Raw genomic sequence first — 17100 nt, 5'->3', positions numbered from 1 at the left:
GTGAAATTTAATTGATCCTTTGTCCGGATTTTCATTCCGAACACCGGACAGTGTCTCAGGGGCTACTATCTATATTGGGATTTTCTCGGTTAAGGCCGCTTACCTCAAACCTATCAGCAGGCCTCTGCAGGCTTTGGTCTATCCGCTCGTAACAGACAGAACCTTCTCAATCACCGTACCCATAAGGATACGGTGTTCTTCCACAATGGAAGCGCCCCGTAGCGCTTCCAATAGATTATCCGGCGCCTCTAGTTGGATAGAGGTCGCGAGAGGGACGGGCACACCTCCTTCTCTTGAAGGAGGCTGCTTGTCGGACTCCGAGGCCGTATGGGTCTCCGTATTGGTGCTCAAAGGGGGGCCGAATTGAGCACGGCCCCCATCGTCAGTCTCCATGGGGGTCTGTTCCCCCATGTGTCCAGCGGCCGAGGTGTCACCCTCTGCCGCCACCATGACGGCCTCCTGAACCTCTCCCTGGCCTGGGAAGGTCCTTTGGGACAACACCTCATTGTCTCCCTTAGCCTTGGGAGAGTAAGCGGCCGGCGGTGTCTCGTTGGCCATTTCCATTGAGTCCAACGAGCGTCTTGATGAGGATCGCGGGGAGCGGTCGTGGGCCGGACTGCAATAACATGATTAAACCATATAAAATACCATAAGGTGGAAAGGCCGGATAAATGGACATGTACGGTTTCTTAGTACTCACGATGCGGCCAGGGGCTTGTTCTGGGGGCGTCTCTCCGGACTGCTGTCCACGTCCCACGTGGAGCTGCCCACGAGAGGGCCTTTCCTCTTCTTGGGCGCCTCCTTCTCTAGATTTGTGGTGGCCGCCCTCTTCTTCCTCCCCCCATCAGGGGTAGAGTCGCTCTCCTCCTCCTCCTCATCGTTGTCATCTTTGGCTGCGGAGGAGCGGGTCTTGTCTTTGAACGTCGCGTCCGAAGTGCCCTTGTGGCGGGGGCCACTCCGGACCCCCTTGTCCTTTCCTAGGCCTTGTTCTCCGGCGCCTTATAGGGCGCCGACGCCAGCATCTTCGCTAGACGCGAGATGACTGGTTCTTTAGGAAGCGGAGCCAGACACTAGATCCGCTTCACCCTCTCCATCCATTCCTGAAGAAGCAATGATAATAAAATCTCAGATGTCATCCTTGAAAATAGCAAGTAGAGGATGCGCTAAAAAAATACCTCGTTAGCGAGGTAGTTAATGTCATGCCCATAGTCCAAGTCTGTGGCAGGCGGTGTCTCAGTGCCCTTGAAGAGCAACTTCCAGGCATCTTCATGAGTTGTTTCGAAGAGCCTCTTCAGGGTATGGTGCTTCGTCGGATTGAACACCCATAAAGGGCGACTTCGTCTTTGGCACGGGAGAATCCGGCGAACTAGCATCACCTGGATTACATCGACGAGCTTGATATCTTTGTCACCATGCTTTGAACGCGCGTCTGTAGCGTTATCAGCTCGTATGACGAAGACCAATTCGGGCTTTTGTCAACCCAGGAGGTGAATCGCATTGGAGTGCCGGAGTTGAATTCGGTAGCTGTGGCCCAGTCGGCGCCACGGGGTTCTGTGATGTAGAACCACAGTTTCTGCCAATCCTGGACAGTCTCCACGAAAGTGCCTTTTGGCCAGGAGACATTGGTTAGCTTGCTCACCCTGGCGCCTCTGCACTCTGCGTGTTGGCCATCCACCACCTTCGGCTTCACATTGAAAACCTTGAGCCCCATCCTGAAGTGGGGGTTGGATGTGGAGGAAGGCCTCACACACGATGATGAACACCGAGATGTTGACGAAAGAGTTCAGGGATAGATCATGGAAGTCTAGCCCATAATAGAACATTAGCCCGCAGACGAAATGGTGGAGTGGAAACCCTAGACCGCGGAGGAAATGAGGGAAGAATACCAACCTCTCATTGGGCTTCGGTGTGGGGACGACTTGCCCTGGGCTAGAAGATGGTGGGCGATATCCTTCGCCAGATACCCGGCCGCCCGAAGCTCGGTAATGTCCTTCTCCTTGACGGAGGAGGCCATCCACTTGCCTTGACCTACGGATCCGGACATGGTTGAGTGCTTGCTCGACTGGGAAAGAGGAGAACTTGGACGCTAGAGCTCAAGAGTGGAAGGGCAGAGGAAGAGAGAAGGCGTGGGAGAAGAAGGCGAATCCTTATCCCCTCATAAAGGCAGTGAATATCGAACGTCTTCCCACTCGCCCTAAAACTCGCCTATTCCCAAGGGTTGTGTAAATGGCACGATTGGGTTACCCACGCCCGTATTGATGAGGATCCCATGATAAGGGGACACGATCTCTGCTTTGACAAGACGTGCCAATGGAAACCACATCTCGAAACGTGGAACAGCAGACAAAAAAGGTTCAATATAATGGCCGGACAGACGTGATGTCATCTTGTGAAAAGTTGTCAGCAGATGGGGACTCGTGAAATATTATATTCCCTGCAGTCATGTGTGGTGCTTGTGTTACAGATCTGGACACCCTCGTTTTATTCGAAGACTATCTTGGAGTATTTGGAAAGAGGAACCCGCCTTGCAATGCCGAAGACAATCTGCGCATCGGACACATCGTCATTAAAGCCTGGTTCAGGGGCTGCTAAGGGAGTCCTGGACTAAGGGGTCCTCGAGCGTACGACCTATTGGATGTGGGCCGTGAAGATACGAAGACCGAAGACTCTACCCGTGTCTGGATGGGACTCTCCTGGGCGTGGAAGGCAAGCTTGGCGACCGACTATGAAGATTCCTTTCTCTGTAACCGACCTTGTGTAACCCTAGATCCCTCCCGTGTCTACATAAACAGGAGGGCTAGGTCTGTAGATAGATCCAGATAACCATAATCATAGTCAGGCTAGATTTTTGGGGTTTAGCCATTACGATCTCGTGGTAGATCAACTCTTGTAATACTCATATTCATCAAGATCAACCAAGCAGGAAGTAGAGTATTACCTCCATAGAGAGGACCCGAACCTGGGTAAGCATTGTGTCCCCCGTCTCCTGTTAGCATCGATCTTAGACGTACAGTTCGGGACCCCCTACCAGATATCCGCCGGTTTTGACACCGACAGGCGGTGATGGCACCGAGCACGTGGATCCGGTTCCCGCTGTTCTTCATCAACGTGATGCCACTGGAGTTGTGGCTGCGACACGCTTGGTGCGACACCCTGGTGAGGGGGCGGAGGTTGAGGTCGTCTCCCCGGGAAAGGTCTTCATGACCCGCGGATGGGGTGAGGTCGCCCGCATCTACCGTGCGGAGGGGGCGCTCGCCATCCATTTCGTGTACGACGGCGCCTCCATGCTATTCTTCAAGGTCTTTGATGAGAAGGGCAATTGCCTGGATTGCTGTCCTGGAGGGGGCCACCAGGACGGTGCGGCGGCAGGCGCTCAGCCCGCCCTTGGTCCTGCCGACAGCTCCTCCAGCAGCAGTGAGGGCTCCTGGTGGTCCAGCGACTCTCCCGAGCCCGACGAAACTCCAGAGATGAGCGACAACAGCTACGTTCCCCCGAGCTCGCACCATGCCCATAGTGCTGCGTCGGCATCTGCCCGCCGCCGCCGTTGATCTGGATGGGGTTGGCGTCGGCCCCTCGTGGCCCATCGTTGATGATGGTGTCGGCGCTGATGCCTGTAGATAGGGATCCTAGAAACCTTCTTCTTCTGTTCCCTGCAAGGAGTCGAGATGAACCCCATGGGGGCGTGTAAAGGGTCTGTAGTGTCCTTTGTTAATATTTCTCTCATTACGAAGATCTATGACTACGTGTATTGCTTCGGCTCGGTCCCCCCTTTCCGTCTTCGTAGTAGCCTAGTGCTCTATGCCAACAGGTCCCGGTCCCCAGGCAGGCTGCAGTCGTCGCTGGTATGCCAGGTCGCGATGCCATGGTCAAGGCCAAGAGGTGAGCAGCCCGAGGTCCAGTAAGAGCTCCTGAGGCGGGATGCTCAAGAGGTCCCCTTTAGTGTGCAAGCAACTACCTAAAGGTAGGAAAGGAAGGCGGCATCGCCGTAGCAAGGCAGCAAGAGAGGGGAATCATGTGTCGCATTGCTTGGCTGATCCGGGTGCGAGACTTATCTTAGCGGTCCGAAGTTGATTCCTTGTGCCGAGCCATCTTCGTGTGTCGACTGGGTCAAACTCGTGCAAGCCTCCCACTCTTTTACACCCTTCTATGTGCTCTGCGTCCTCGGGTCCCAGCCCTCGATCGAGCTCAGCCGCCGCCGGTATGCGTGGTCGTAGGCCATGGTCAAGGCCAGGGGGTGAGGGCTGGAGAGCCAGTAAGAGTTCCTGAGTCGCTATGCTTAGGAGCTCCCCCCCTTTAACGCGCAAGAAAATTGTGTGAAAAAAAGGGAGGAGCCCGTGGTGCCGCCCGCCATCAACCTCCGAGGGTTCCTATAGGTTAGAGCGAAGGAGGAATGCAGGCTACAACTATGCTTGCCGGTCTGCCACAGGTCGTTCTGCAAGAAGGTGGAGGCACTGAGGGCCTGGTGAAGTGACGTGCGCGGGGTGTGCCGCGAGCCAGAGCTTGACCGCTCAGGTTTGTCAGTGTTGTAGGGACGGACCCGAGCACAAGTGTCGTGCTAGCATGGGTAGCCTCCATTGCGAGATGAGTAGGGGGCGATGGGCAACGCGGGTGGCCGCGATGGATAATAGGCAAGCAAGTGATGATCATGAAATGACTCAAGCAAAGAGGCAGGTTAGCTCAGATAGATGCAAGAAGAATACATGCCACCGGGACAGACCCGGTCAGCATGGGGATGATGCAGCTTGAGGGGCGGCCCCAGCAGGGTAAGCTAGAGATGGAAAAGGATACATGTCGCAGGGGCAGACCCGTACGACTTGGGGATAATGCAGCCCGAGGGGCACCCCCAACTAAATGAACAGAAAAGAGTCACCTGATAACGCCGACGGAGTGGTGTTGGAGTAGCCGATGATGCATGTTGAAGAGTTGCTCCTCACGAGTCACCAGGACCGTGAGTCTCAGGGGGCTCCAGGGGCTCGGGTGGTTCCTTGAGGACCGTCGCCATTTTTGCCAAGATAGCATGATGCCTGGCCTCCTGAGCTGCCAGAATGCTCCGCAAGTGGCGCCGGTAGGTGACGGACGCGTTCGGCAAGCCAAATGGCATGCTAACGTAGCTATGAGGTGGACTCTCGCACCGACCAACACGCGAAGGCCAAAAGCGCTCCTGAGATGCAGCCTTGTTGAGCCCTAGAATGTCGATGCAGGCGCATAGCCCGCCATCCTTGCCAGGATGGGGGCTACGGCAGGTGGTGGGTAGCGGTCGCTACGTATGGCCCTGGCCTCTTGGAGCTCCTGGGTCGCCTTGACGATGAAGTCTTGAGCACCAGGCGCTCCTTTCCCAGTGCCCTACTGAGGGAAACGTGCGGTGAAGCACTCCTCCACATGGTGCCCGACCGCCTCCCTCGTGAGGGTGGCTAGTTCTGAGGCCCTCCAGAAGAGAGCCCCCGAGCCTTGCACGAGGAGGGCACCAGGCAAGCCTTCCTATGTGAGGGAGGGAGGCGCCCCAGCTGTGGGCGCATGTCCTGAGGTGGTGCCACTGGAGACGCTGCTCTCTTGAGGCTCCGGGAGGAGTAGCTGCTTCTTCTTCTTGGGGATGGCCTCAGGAGGGTACACGATGCCTTCGTTGTCGGGGTCTTTGATCGCAGCGTTTGGAAGCCGCGCTTAGGGGAGCACACCACATCTCTTTCTTCATAGGGGACCATGATGATGCCTCCACTTCCTGGCATCTTGAGGACGTTGTAGCCGTGGTGGGTCACTGCCATAAACTTGGCCAATGTTGGATACCCAAGGATGGCGTTTTACGTCAGACGGATGTGGGCGATGTCAAAGTCGATGAGCTCTGTGCGGTAGTTGTTACGTTGGTCGAAGGTGAAATGGAGGCGGACTTGCCCTATAGGGGTGGTGGAGCCATTGGTCATTCCTGAGAAAGGCTTGGTAGGCTGTAGCTGATCGTATGGCACTTGGAGGCTATCAAATGTCTCGACAGATAGGACATTGAGCCCTGTGCCACCGTCGATGAGGGTCTTGGTGACTTGGATGTTGCTAATGACGGGTGAACAAAGCATCGGAAGGACGCCGGCAGTCACTGCGCACTTGAGCTGGTCTGCCGAGCTAAAGGTGATGGCGCACTTGGACCAACTGTGCGGGCGCGTGGCCTCGAGCCTGGGAAGTGCCGCGTTCACCTCACGAGCAAATTGCTTGAAGATGCGCTGGGAGGCTGGGGCCTGAGCACCGCCCAGGATGCAGGCGATAGCGTGCAGCTCCTGGAAGCCCCCAACCCTTCGTCCTGGTGGTGGCCGTTGTTCCTCCTCGGTGGTGGCGGCAGTGGAGTGAGGCCACCATTGCCCTGAGGATGGTTCTCACAAGGCTGGTCCCTCCATGCGCCCTCACGAGGATGGTCCTGCTAGTGGTAATCGCGAGGCTGGTCGTGCCACTCCTAATAGAGGCCGCAGTCGTCCCCGTGTCCCCCACTTTGTCCTCCTCCTCGGTCGTAGCCCCGGTCGCTGCTCTCGGGGCACCGACCGAAGCATCCATCTCGAATGGCTATGAGCTCTTGGCACTCATTAGTGTTGTGGATGTGTACGTTGTGGAAGGCACATAATGGATGGCTGCTCTTAGACCACTCGGGGTGGTCCTAGCCGCGCTTCGAGTTCGGCTCCGCCGCGAGCATGGCTACTCCCCTGCGCTTCATGACCTTGGCCTTGGCCTTCTTCCCTTCAAGGTCAGCAGCAGGGAGCTCGAGGAGGGAGAGGCGCCCCTCCTCAGCTCTTGCGCACTTGGTCACCATGTTGAACATCTTTAGGGCCGAGCATAGCTCTTCATGGATGGCGAGCTCCTCCTTCATCTTGACGTCGCGGACGCCATCGGAGAACGCGGAGATGATGGCCTCGTCCGTCACCTTGGGGATCTTGAGGCGGACGCTGTTGAAGCACTGGATGTACTTTTGCAGGGTTTCCCCCGGTTGCTACTTGATGCGCTGCAGGTCCCTTGTGGCTGGCGGGTGGTCGTGAGTACCCTGGAAGATGATGACGAAACGCTCGCGCATCTCGCCCCAGGAGGAGATCGATCCCGCGGGTAGGTTCAGGGTCCACGAGCGAGCGCCATCCTTGAGAGCCATGGGGAACCAGTTCGCCATGACCTTCTCGTAGCCGTTGGCTGCCTCGATGCTCAACTCGTAGAGCTATAGGAACTCCGCAGGGTCGGGGGTGCCGTCGTAGTGAAGAGGCAGATCTGGCTTGAACTTGCCTAGCCAAACGATGGTGCGCAGCTCGGGAGTGAAGGCTCGGCAGCCTGTTGTGGTCACCGGAGCCCGTCATGGCGGAGGAATCTGGTCTTCGCACCCACGGATCGCTGTGGCAGGTAGCGCGCAGTCTTGACATGGTGGTGAGGGGAGTGCTGGAGCATTGTCTTGCGGTCGAGGGACCTCCTAGCAGCTTCTTTCTTCGTGCGTGGGCACATGGCATGGCAGATCAAACCACGCGGCCACGCGTATTGGGGAGAGGACACTGTCTTGGTGCGGAGGAGGCGGGAGCGCTCTGTGAGTCGCGTGTCTCGGCACGAGGGCACTGTCTTGATGCAGGGGCGGCGGAGGCGCTCCGTGAACCACATCCCCCGTGGCTGGTGGCGGGCGAGGTAGCGAGAGGGATGGTGCAGGAGAGCCCCCATCAGTGCTGACGAGCTTGGCGATGCGGTCTAGCTAGTCTTCGTAGAGCTCGTCGACCGGTCGGTAATGCAGGAGCTCGCGTGCCATGAGAAATGCAGCATGCGCATCCAAGGGCACGCGACGAGCATGGGATGACGAGCCAGCTGGAGTCAGCGACGGCGAGACGGTGCGGCCGTCCCGCCGCACAGAGGGGTGCAGCGATGACGCCTGCGGCTCGTTCGCTGCCAGGCCGGTGGCAGCGTTTGTAGCAGGTGACGGAGAACAGCGGGGAGGGTAGCGCGGCGCTGTCTGGGTGACGCGAGAGGCGAGGGTAGCGCGGCGCTGTCTGGGTGATGCGAGCGGCGAGGGTAGCGCGGCGCTCAGCACTGGCTCGGCGAGCGTCTAACGTGGATGCGAGGGAGCTGCGGAACATAGATCGACGAAGGGAAAGCTTCAGCGCACCCCTACCTAGCACGCTAAATGTCGGAGTACGGGTTCCAGCAGACCCTTGAGGTTCAATCACTGGGGTGCGCACAAAGATCTCTCCCCCACACCTCATGCTCTTGCAACAATCTCAAAGCCTAGCTCGGCGAACCCAAGGAACAAAGGACACGATGGTTTATCTGGTTCCCGCCACCGTTGTGGTGTAATACCCTACTCTAGTGTGGTGTGCTGAACTGCCTTGTTGGCTGGGGATGAACAAGTACAAGGGAAGAACAGCCTCCTAAGGAGAGGTGTTCTTGAACTCGAAGAGCTTGTGCGGTAGGGGATGATATGAAATGATCCGTCTCTCGATGAGCCTCTCCACTATGGTGGTGGCTAGCTGATACGTCCATTTTGCAGCATGCTTTTATATCGATATTTATTGCATTATGGTCTGTTATTACACATTATGTCACAATACTTATGCCTATTCTCTATTATTTTACAAGGTTTACATGAAGAGGTGGAATGCCGGTAGTTGGAATTCTAGGCTGGAAAAGGAGCAAATATTAGAGATCTATTCAGTACATCTCCAAAAGTCCTCAAACTCCACCGGAATTATTTTTAGAATATATAAAAAATATTGGGTGAAAGAAGTACCAGAGGGGGGCCACCCACCGTCCATGAGGGTGGGGACACGCCCTACCCCCTAGGCGCGCCCCCTACCTCGTGGGCCCCCTGGTGGCCCTCCGATGCCCATCTTTGGCTATATGGAGTCTTTCGTCAAGGAAAAAATCATAAGCAAGCTCAATGGAGGAAACTCCACCGCCACGAGGCGGAACATTCGCGGAACCAATCTAGGGCTCCGGCAGAGCTGTTTTGCCGGGGAAACTTCCCTCCAGGAGGGGGAAATCATCACCATCGTCATCACCAACGATCCTCTCATCGGGAGGGGGTCAATTTCCATTAACATCTTCTCTAGCACCATCTCATCTCAAACCCTAGTTCATCTCTTGTATCCAATCTTTTTATCCAATCCTCAGGTTGGTACCTGTCGGTTGCTAGTACTGTTGATTACTCCTTGTAGTTGATGCTAGTTGGTTTACTTGATGGAAGATCATATGTTCAGATTCATTATGCATATTAATACCCCTCTGATTATGAACATGAATATTCTTTGTGAGTAGTTACATTTGTTCCTGAGAACATGGACGAAGTCTTGCTATAAGTAGTTATGTGAATTTGGTATTCGTTCGATATTTTGATGAGATGTATGTTGTCATCCCTCTAGTGGTGTCATGTGAACGTTGACTACATGACACTTCACCATTGTTTGGGCCTAGAGGGAGGCATTGGGAAGTAATAGGTAGATGATGGGTTGCTAGAGTGACAGAAGTGTGTTGCTTCGTAAGGGGCTGATTTGGATCCATATGTTTCATGCTATGGTTAGGTTTACCTTAATACTTCTGCTGTAGTTGCGGATGCTTGCAATAGGGGTTAATAATAAGTGGGATGCTTGTCCAAGTAAGGACAGTACCCAAGCACCGGTCCACCCACATATCAAATTACCAAAGTACCGAACGCGAATCATATGAACATGATGAAAACTAGCTTGACGATAATTCCCATGTGTCCTCGGGAGCACTTTCCTTTATATAAGTGTTTGTCCAGGCTTTTCATTTGCTACAAAAGGATTGGCCCATCTTGCTGCACCTTATTTACTTGCATTACTTGTTACCCGTTACAAATTACCTTATCAGAAAACTATCTGTTACCGATAATTTCTGTGCTTGCAGAAAATACCTTGCTGAAAACCGCTTATCATTTCCTTCTGCTCCTCATTCGGTTCATCACTCTTACTTATCGAAAAGGCTATGATACATCCCCTACACTTGTGGGTCATCAAGGCTCTTTTCTGGTGCCATTGGTGGGGAGTGAAGCGCCTTTGGTAGGTGGAATTTGGTAAGGAAAAATTTATATAGTGTGCTGGAATTTACTGTCACTTGTTACTATGGAACATAATCCTTTGAGGGGCTTGTTCGGTGTATCTTCACCCCGACCAGTAGAGCAAAGAGTTGCTCCTCAACCTACTAAACCTACTGAAAATGTTTGCTTTGAAATTCCTTCGGGTATGATAGAGAAACTGCTTGCTAATCCTTGCACAGGTGATGGAACATTACATCCCGATTTACACTTAATCTATGTGGATGAAGTTTGTGGATTATTTAATCTTGCAGGTATGCCCGGGGATGTTATCAAGAAGAAGGTCTTCCCTTTATCTTTGAAGGGAGATGCATTGACATGGCTTAGGCTATGTGATGATATTGGATCATGGAACTACCAATGATTGAAATTGGAATTTCATCAGAAGTTTTATCGTATGCATCTGGTTCAATGTGATCGTAATTATATATATAATTTTTGGCCTCGCGAAGGAGAAAGCATCACTCAAGCTTGGGGGATGCTTAGGTCAATGTTATATTCATGCCCCAATCATGAGCTCTCAAAATAAATGATTATTCAAAAAAAATTATGCTCGGCTTTCCCTCAGTAATCGCTCCATGCTCGATACTTCTTGTACTGGATCTTTTATGATGAAGACTATTGAATTCAAATGGGATTTATTCTAAAGAATTAAACGCAACTCTGAAGATTGGGACCTTGACGAAGGTAAGGAGTTAGGTATACCACCTGAGTTTGACTGTGTTAAATCTTTTATGGATACCGATGCTTTCCGTGAATTTAGCACTAAATATGGACTTGACTCTGAGATAGTAGCGTCTTTCTGTGAATCCTTTGCTAGTCATGTTGATCTCCCTAAGGAGAAGTGGTTTAAATATAATCCTCCCATTGAAGTAAAAGTAGTTGCACCTATTAAAGTTGAAGAAAAGACTATCACTTATAATGATCCTGTAGTTCCTACTACTTATATTGAGAAACCACCTTTGAAAGTGCAACTATCCCTAGGTGGTTTTGGTAATTCATAACAACATATAGCGTATTGAGCTAATGCTATTCCAAGATGACTATTTCAGGAAAGCTCAATGATTGGCATGGCATGGATGTGAAAGTGGAACCCTCAAAATGCTAAGGACAAAGGATTGGCTCAAGCTCAAAAGCTCAAGACTCTTCATTTTATATTTTAGTGATCCAAGATCACATTGAGTCTTTAGGAAAAGCCAATACTATCAAGGAGGGATGAGGTGTTGCTTAATGAGCCTCTTGCTTCATGTGCTCAGTGATATGCTCCAAAACCCTCAACTACTTTCCCATATCCACATATGACCTAAACCCTAAGCCAAACTCAGTCCTACCGATTCTTTCTATCCGGCGCCACCAAGTTTCACTTGTCATAAGCCGCTGCCAAACCCTAGCAATTCGGTTCTACCGATATGGATCTCGGTCTCACCGAGATGGGATTGCAAACTCTTTGTTTCCCTTTCATAACTTTTCGGTCTCACCGAAAGAGCGAATCGGTCCCACCGAGATTGCAGTGTAAACTCTTTGTTTCCTTTTTGTAACTTTTCGGTCTCACCGAAAGAGCAAATCGGTCCCACCGAGTTTACCTGACCAACTCTCTGGTTAGCTTATTACCAAACTCGGTCTCACCGAGTTTGTGTAATCGGTCTCACCGAGATTACGTTATGCCCAAACCCTAACCATATCGGTCCTAACGATTTGCATGTCAGTCCCACCGAAAATCTCTAACGGTCACTAGGTTTACCTTTTCGGTCCGACCGAGTTTGTTGATTCGGTCCCACCGAGATTGGAAAGCTGTGTGTAATGGTTGGATTTTGTGTGGAGGCTATATATACCCCTCCACCTCCTCTTCATTCGTGGAGAGAGCCATCAGAACACATACACAATTCCAACTCATATGTTCTGAGAGAGAACCACCTACTCATGTGTTGAGACCAAGATATTCCATTCCTACCATATGAATCTTGATCTCTAGCCTTCCCCAAGTTGCTTTCCACTCAAATCTTCTTTCCACAAAATCCAAATCCTATGAGAGAGAGTTGAGTGTTGGGGAGACTATCATTTGAAGCACAAGAGCAAGGAGTTCATCATCAACACACCATTTGTTACTTCTTGGAGAGTGGTGTCTCCTAGATTGGCTAGGTGTCACTTGGGAGCCTCCGACAAGATTGTGGAGTTGAACCAAGGAGTTTGTAAGGGCAAGGAGATCGCCTACTTCGTGAAGATCTACCGCTAGTGAGGCACATCCTTCGTGGGCGATGGCCATGGTGGGATAGACAAGGTTGCTTCTTCGTGGACCCTTCGTGGGTGGTTGCTTCTTCGTGGACCCTTCATGGGTGGAGCCCTCCGTGGACTCGTGCAACCATTACCCTTCGTGGGTGAAGCCCTCCGTGGACTCGCGCAACCGTTACCCTTCGTGGGTTGAAGTCTCCATCAACGTGGATGTAGGATAGCACCACCTATCCGAACCACGGGAAAAACATCCATGTCTCGAATTGCGTTTGAATTCTCCAAACCTTTCCCTTTACATTCTTGCAAGTTGCATGCTTTACTTTCCGCTGCCAATATACTCTTTGCATGCTTGCTTTAATTGTGTGATGATTGCTTGACTTGTCCTACAATAGCTAAAATCTGCCAAGAACTAAAATTGGGAAAAGGTTAAGCCTTTATTTGGTCAAGTAGTCTAATCACCCCCCCTCTAGACATACTTTCGATCCTACAACCTTTCCCTGTTAGAATAAAGGATCATGCTAAAGCTTCAACTATGGTCAACAAAAGTAATATTAAGACACCCAAACCCCCTGAGCAAATTAAAGTTGAACCTAGTGTTGCTATGGTTAAAGATCTCTTGGCTGATAATATTGATTGGCATGTCATTTAATTTGACAATGAATCTACTAGAATTGCTGGACCTGATACTAAAAATAAACATAGACCTGTTGTAGGCATGCCTGTTATTTCAGTTAAAATAGGAGATCATTGTTATCATGACTTATGTGATATGGGTGCTAGTGCAAGTGAAATACCTCATTCCTTATACAAACAAATTATGCATGATATTGCACCGGCTGAGATGGAAGAGATTGATGTTACAATTAAGCTCGCCAATAGAGATACTATTTCACCAGTTGGGATTGTTAGAGATGTTGAAGTCTTGTGTGGGAAAGTTAAATACCCTACTGATTTTCTTGTTCTCGGTTCCCCACAAGATAACTTTTGTCCCATCATATTCAGTATACCCTTCTTGAATATTGTTAATGCTAAGATAGACTGCAATAAGGATATTGTTTCTGTGGGCTTAGGGGACATGTCTCCTGAGTTTAATTTTGCTAAATTCCGTAGACAACCCCATGATAAAGAATTGCCTAGTAAAGATGAAATTATTGGTCTTGCTTCTATTGTCGTGCCTCCTAGTGATCCTTTAGAACAATATTTTCTAGACCATGAAAATGATATGTTTATGAATGAAAGAAGGGAAATAGATGAAGTATTCTTTAAACAGGGACCTATTTTGAAGCCCAACTTGCCTGTTGAAATTCTAGAGGATCCTCCTCCACCCAAGGGTGATCCTTTGTTTGAGCTTAGACCTTTACCTGATACTCTTAAATATGCTTATCTTGATGAGAAAGAGATATATCCTGTTATTATTAGTGCTAACCTTTAAGAGCATGAAAAAAAGAAATTGTTGAAAACTCTGAAGAAGCACCGTGCTGCTATTGGATATACTCTTGATGATCTTAAGGGCATTAGTCCCACTTTATGCCAGCACAAAATAAAATTGGAGAAGGATGCTAAACCGGTTGTTGATCACAAATGATGGTTAAATCCTAAGATGAAAGAAGTGGTAAGAAAAAGAAATACTAAAGCTTCTGGAGGCAGGTATAATTTATCCCGTTGCTGATAGTCAATGGGTAAGTCATGTCCATTGTGTCCCTAAGAAGGGAGGTATTATTGTTGTTCCTAATGATAATAATGAATTGATCCCACAAAGAATTGTTACAGGTTATAGAATGGTAATTGATTTCCGCAAATTCAATAAAGCTACTTAAAAGGATGATTACCCTTTACCTTTTATTGATCAAATGCTAGAAAGATTATCCAAACAGACACATTTTTTCTTTCTAGGTGGTTATTCTGGTTTCTCTCAAATTCTTGCATCAAAAGAGGATCAAGAAAACACAACTTTTACTTGCCCTTTCAGTACCTTTTCTTATAGACATATGCCTCTTGGTTTATGTAATGCACCTGCTACCTTTCAAAGATGTATGACTGCTATATTCTCTGGCTTTTTTGAAAAGATTGTTGAGGTATTCATGGATGATTTCTCTGTTTATGGAACTTCTTTTGATGATTGCTTAAGCAACCTTGATCGAGTTTTGCAGAGATGTGAAGAAACTAATATGGTCTTAAATTGGGAGAACTGCCACTTTATGGTTAATGAAGGTATTATCTTGGGGCATAAAATTTCTGAAAGAGGTATCGAAGTTGATAAAGCTAAGGTTGATGCTATTGAAAAGATGATGTGTCCTAAGGACATTAAAGGTATAAGAAGTTTCCTTGGTCATGCCGGTTTTTATAGGAGGTTCATTAAGGACTTTTCTAAAATTTCTCGTCCTCTGGCAAATCTCTTACAAAAAGATGTCCCTTTTCTCTTTGATGATGATTATGTAGAAGCATTCGAAATACTTAAGAAAGCTCTAGTTTCTGCATCTATTGTTTAGCCTCCTGATTGGAATTTACCATTTGAAATTATGTGTGATGCTAGTGATTATGCTGTAGGGGCTGTTCTAGGACAAAGAGTTGATAAGAAATTAAATGTTATCCAATATGCTAGTAAAACTCTAGACAGTGCCCAAAGAAATTATGCTACTACTAAAAAAGAATTTTTAGCAGTTGTATTTGCATGTGATAAGTTCGGACCTTATATTGTGGATTCTAATGTAACTGTTCACAGTGATCATGCTACTATTATATATATTATGGAAAACAAAGATGCTAAACCTAGACTTATTAGATGGGTTCTCTTACTACAAGAATTTGATTTGCATATTATTGATAGAAATGGAGCTGAGAACCCCGTTGCAGACAACTTGTCTAGGTTAGAAAATGTTCTTGATGACCCACTACCTATAGATGATAGCTTTCCTGATGAACAATTGGCTGTCATAAATGCTTCTCGTACTACTCCATGGTATGCCGATTATGCTAACTATATTGTTGCTAAGTTTATACCATCTAGCTTGACATACCAGCAAAAGAAAAAGTTCTACTATGATTTACGACATTACTTCTGGGATGACCCACATCTTTATAAAGAAGGAGTAGATGGTGTTATCAGACATTGTGTACCTGAGTTTGAACAGGAACATATCCTACACAAGTGCCATTCCAAGGCTTATGGAGGACACCATGCTAGAGATAGAACTGCACATAAGGTATTGCAATCCGGTTTTTATTGGCCTACTCTCTTCAAGGATTCCCGTAAGTTTTTTCTGTCTTGTGATGAATGTCAAAGAATTGGTAATATTAGTACACGTCAAGAAATGCCTATGAATTATTCACTTGTTATTGAACCATTTGATGTTTGGGGCTTTGATTATATGGGACTGTTTCCTTCATCTAATGGGTATACTCATATTTAGTTGTTGTTGATTACGTTACTAAGTGGGTAGAAGCTATTCCAACTAGTAGTTCTCATCATAACACCTCTATTAAGATGCTTAAAGAAGTTATTTTTCCGAGGTTTGGAGTCCCTAGATATTTAATGACTGATGGTGGTTCACATTTTATCCATGGTGCCTTTCGTAAAATGCTTGCTAAGTATGACGTTAATCATAGAATTGCATCTCCTTATCATCCACAGTCTAGTGGTGAAGTAGAATTGAGTAATAAAGAGCTTAAATTAATTTTGCAAAAGACTTTTAATAGATCTAGAAAGAATTAGTCCAAGAAACTTGATGATGCATTATGAGCCTATAGAACTGCATATAAAAATCCTATGGGTATGTCTCCGTATAAAATGGTTTATGGTAAAGCATGTCACTTACCTCTTGAATTAGAACATAACGCATATTGGGTTATTAAAGAGCTCAACTATGAGTTCAAACTTGCCGGTGAAAAGAGGCCTTTTGACATTAGCTCACTTGATGAATGGAGAACCCAGGCCTACGAGAATGCCACACTTTTTAAAGAAAAAGTGAAAAGATGGCATGATAAAAGGATACAAAAATGTGAGTTTAAGGTAGGTGATTATGTATTGTTATACAACTCTCATTTTAGATTTTTTGCAGGAAAACTCCTCTCTAAATAGGAAGGTCCTTACATCATCGAGGAGGGCTACCGTTCCGGTGCTATAAAAATCAACAACTTCGAAAGCACAAATCCGAGGGTGGTGAACAGTAAAAGGATCAAACATTATATCTCAGGTAATCCCATAAATGTTGAAACTTATGTTATTGAAACCGTAACCATGGAGGAATACTTAAGGGATAGGTACGTGGTACGGTAAGTAAACCTTCTCCAAAACAGTTCTAATGGCAAATTTTCTCCGTTTTGAAATATTTAAGAAAATAGGAAAATAAAAAGTAGTCCAGGAAGGACACGGGATTTCACAAGGGTGGAGGGCACGCCCTACCACCTGGGCGCGCCCCTGCCTCGTGGGCACCCCGTGTGCTCTCCGGACTCCGTTTTCTTGTACAATACTTCTTTTGGTCGGTAAAAATTCATTATATAATCTCCTGAAGGTTTTGAGCACCATATCACGCAAATATCCTCTGTCTTTGTTTCGAGCTATTTTTTTCACAGATCTAGATCTCCATGGCTTCTTCAAGTGCCCCCAAGGACAAGTTATTCGAGAAGGTCATCAACCCCTACCGTGCGGAGGTGCTGCAATACCCTCAAACCATTGTGACGCGTGAGGGTTTGCTGCACATCCGTGATGTGGAGGGACCAAGGAGGACCGGAAGCGTGGAGACAAGGCTTGAGGCATCGGAGCAACAAGTTTTCAAGTGCCAGGAGATGGTGGAACGTGGACTCGAGTCCAATCATATAATGATCAT

This window comes from Triticum aestivum, chromosome 4A (genome assembly GCF_018294505.1).
Source record: "Triticum aestivum cultivar Chinese Spring chromosome 4A, IWGSC CS RefSeq v2.1, whole genome shotgun sequence".
NCBI classification, from domain to species: domain Eukaryota; kingdom Viridiplantae; phylum Streptophyta; class Magnoliopsida; order Poales; family Poaceae; genus Triticum; species Triticum aestivum.
This window is presented reverse-complemented; position numbering follows the sequence as displayed.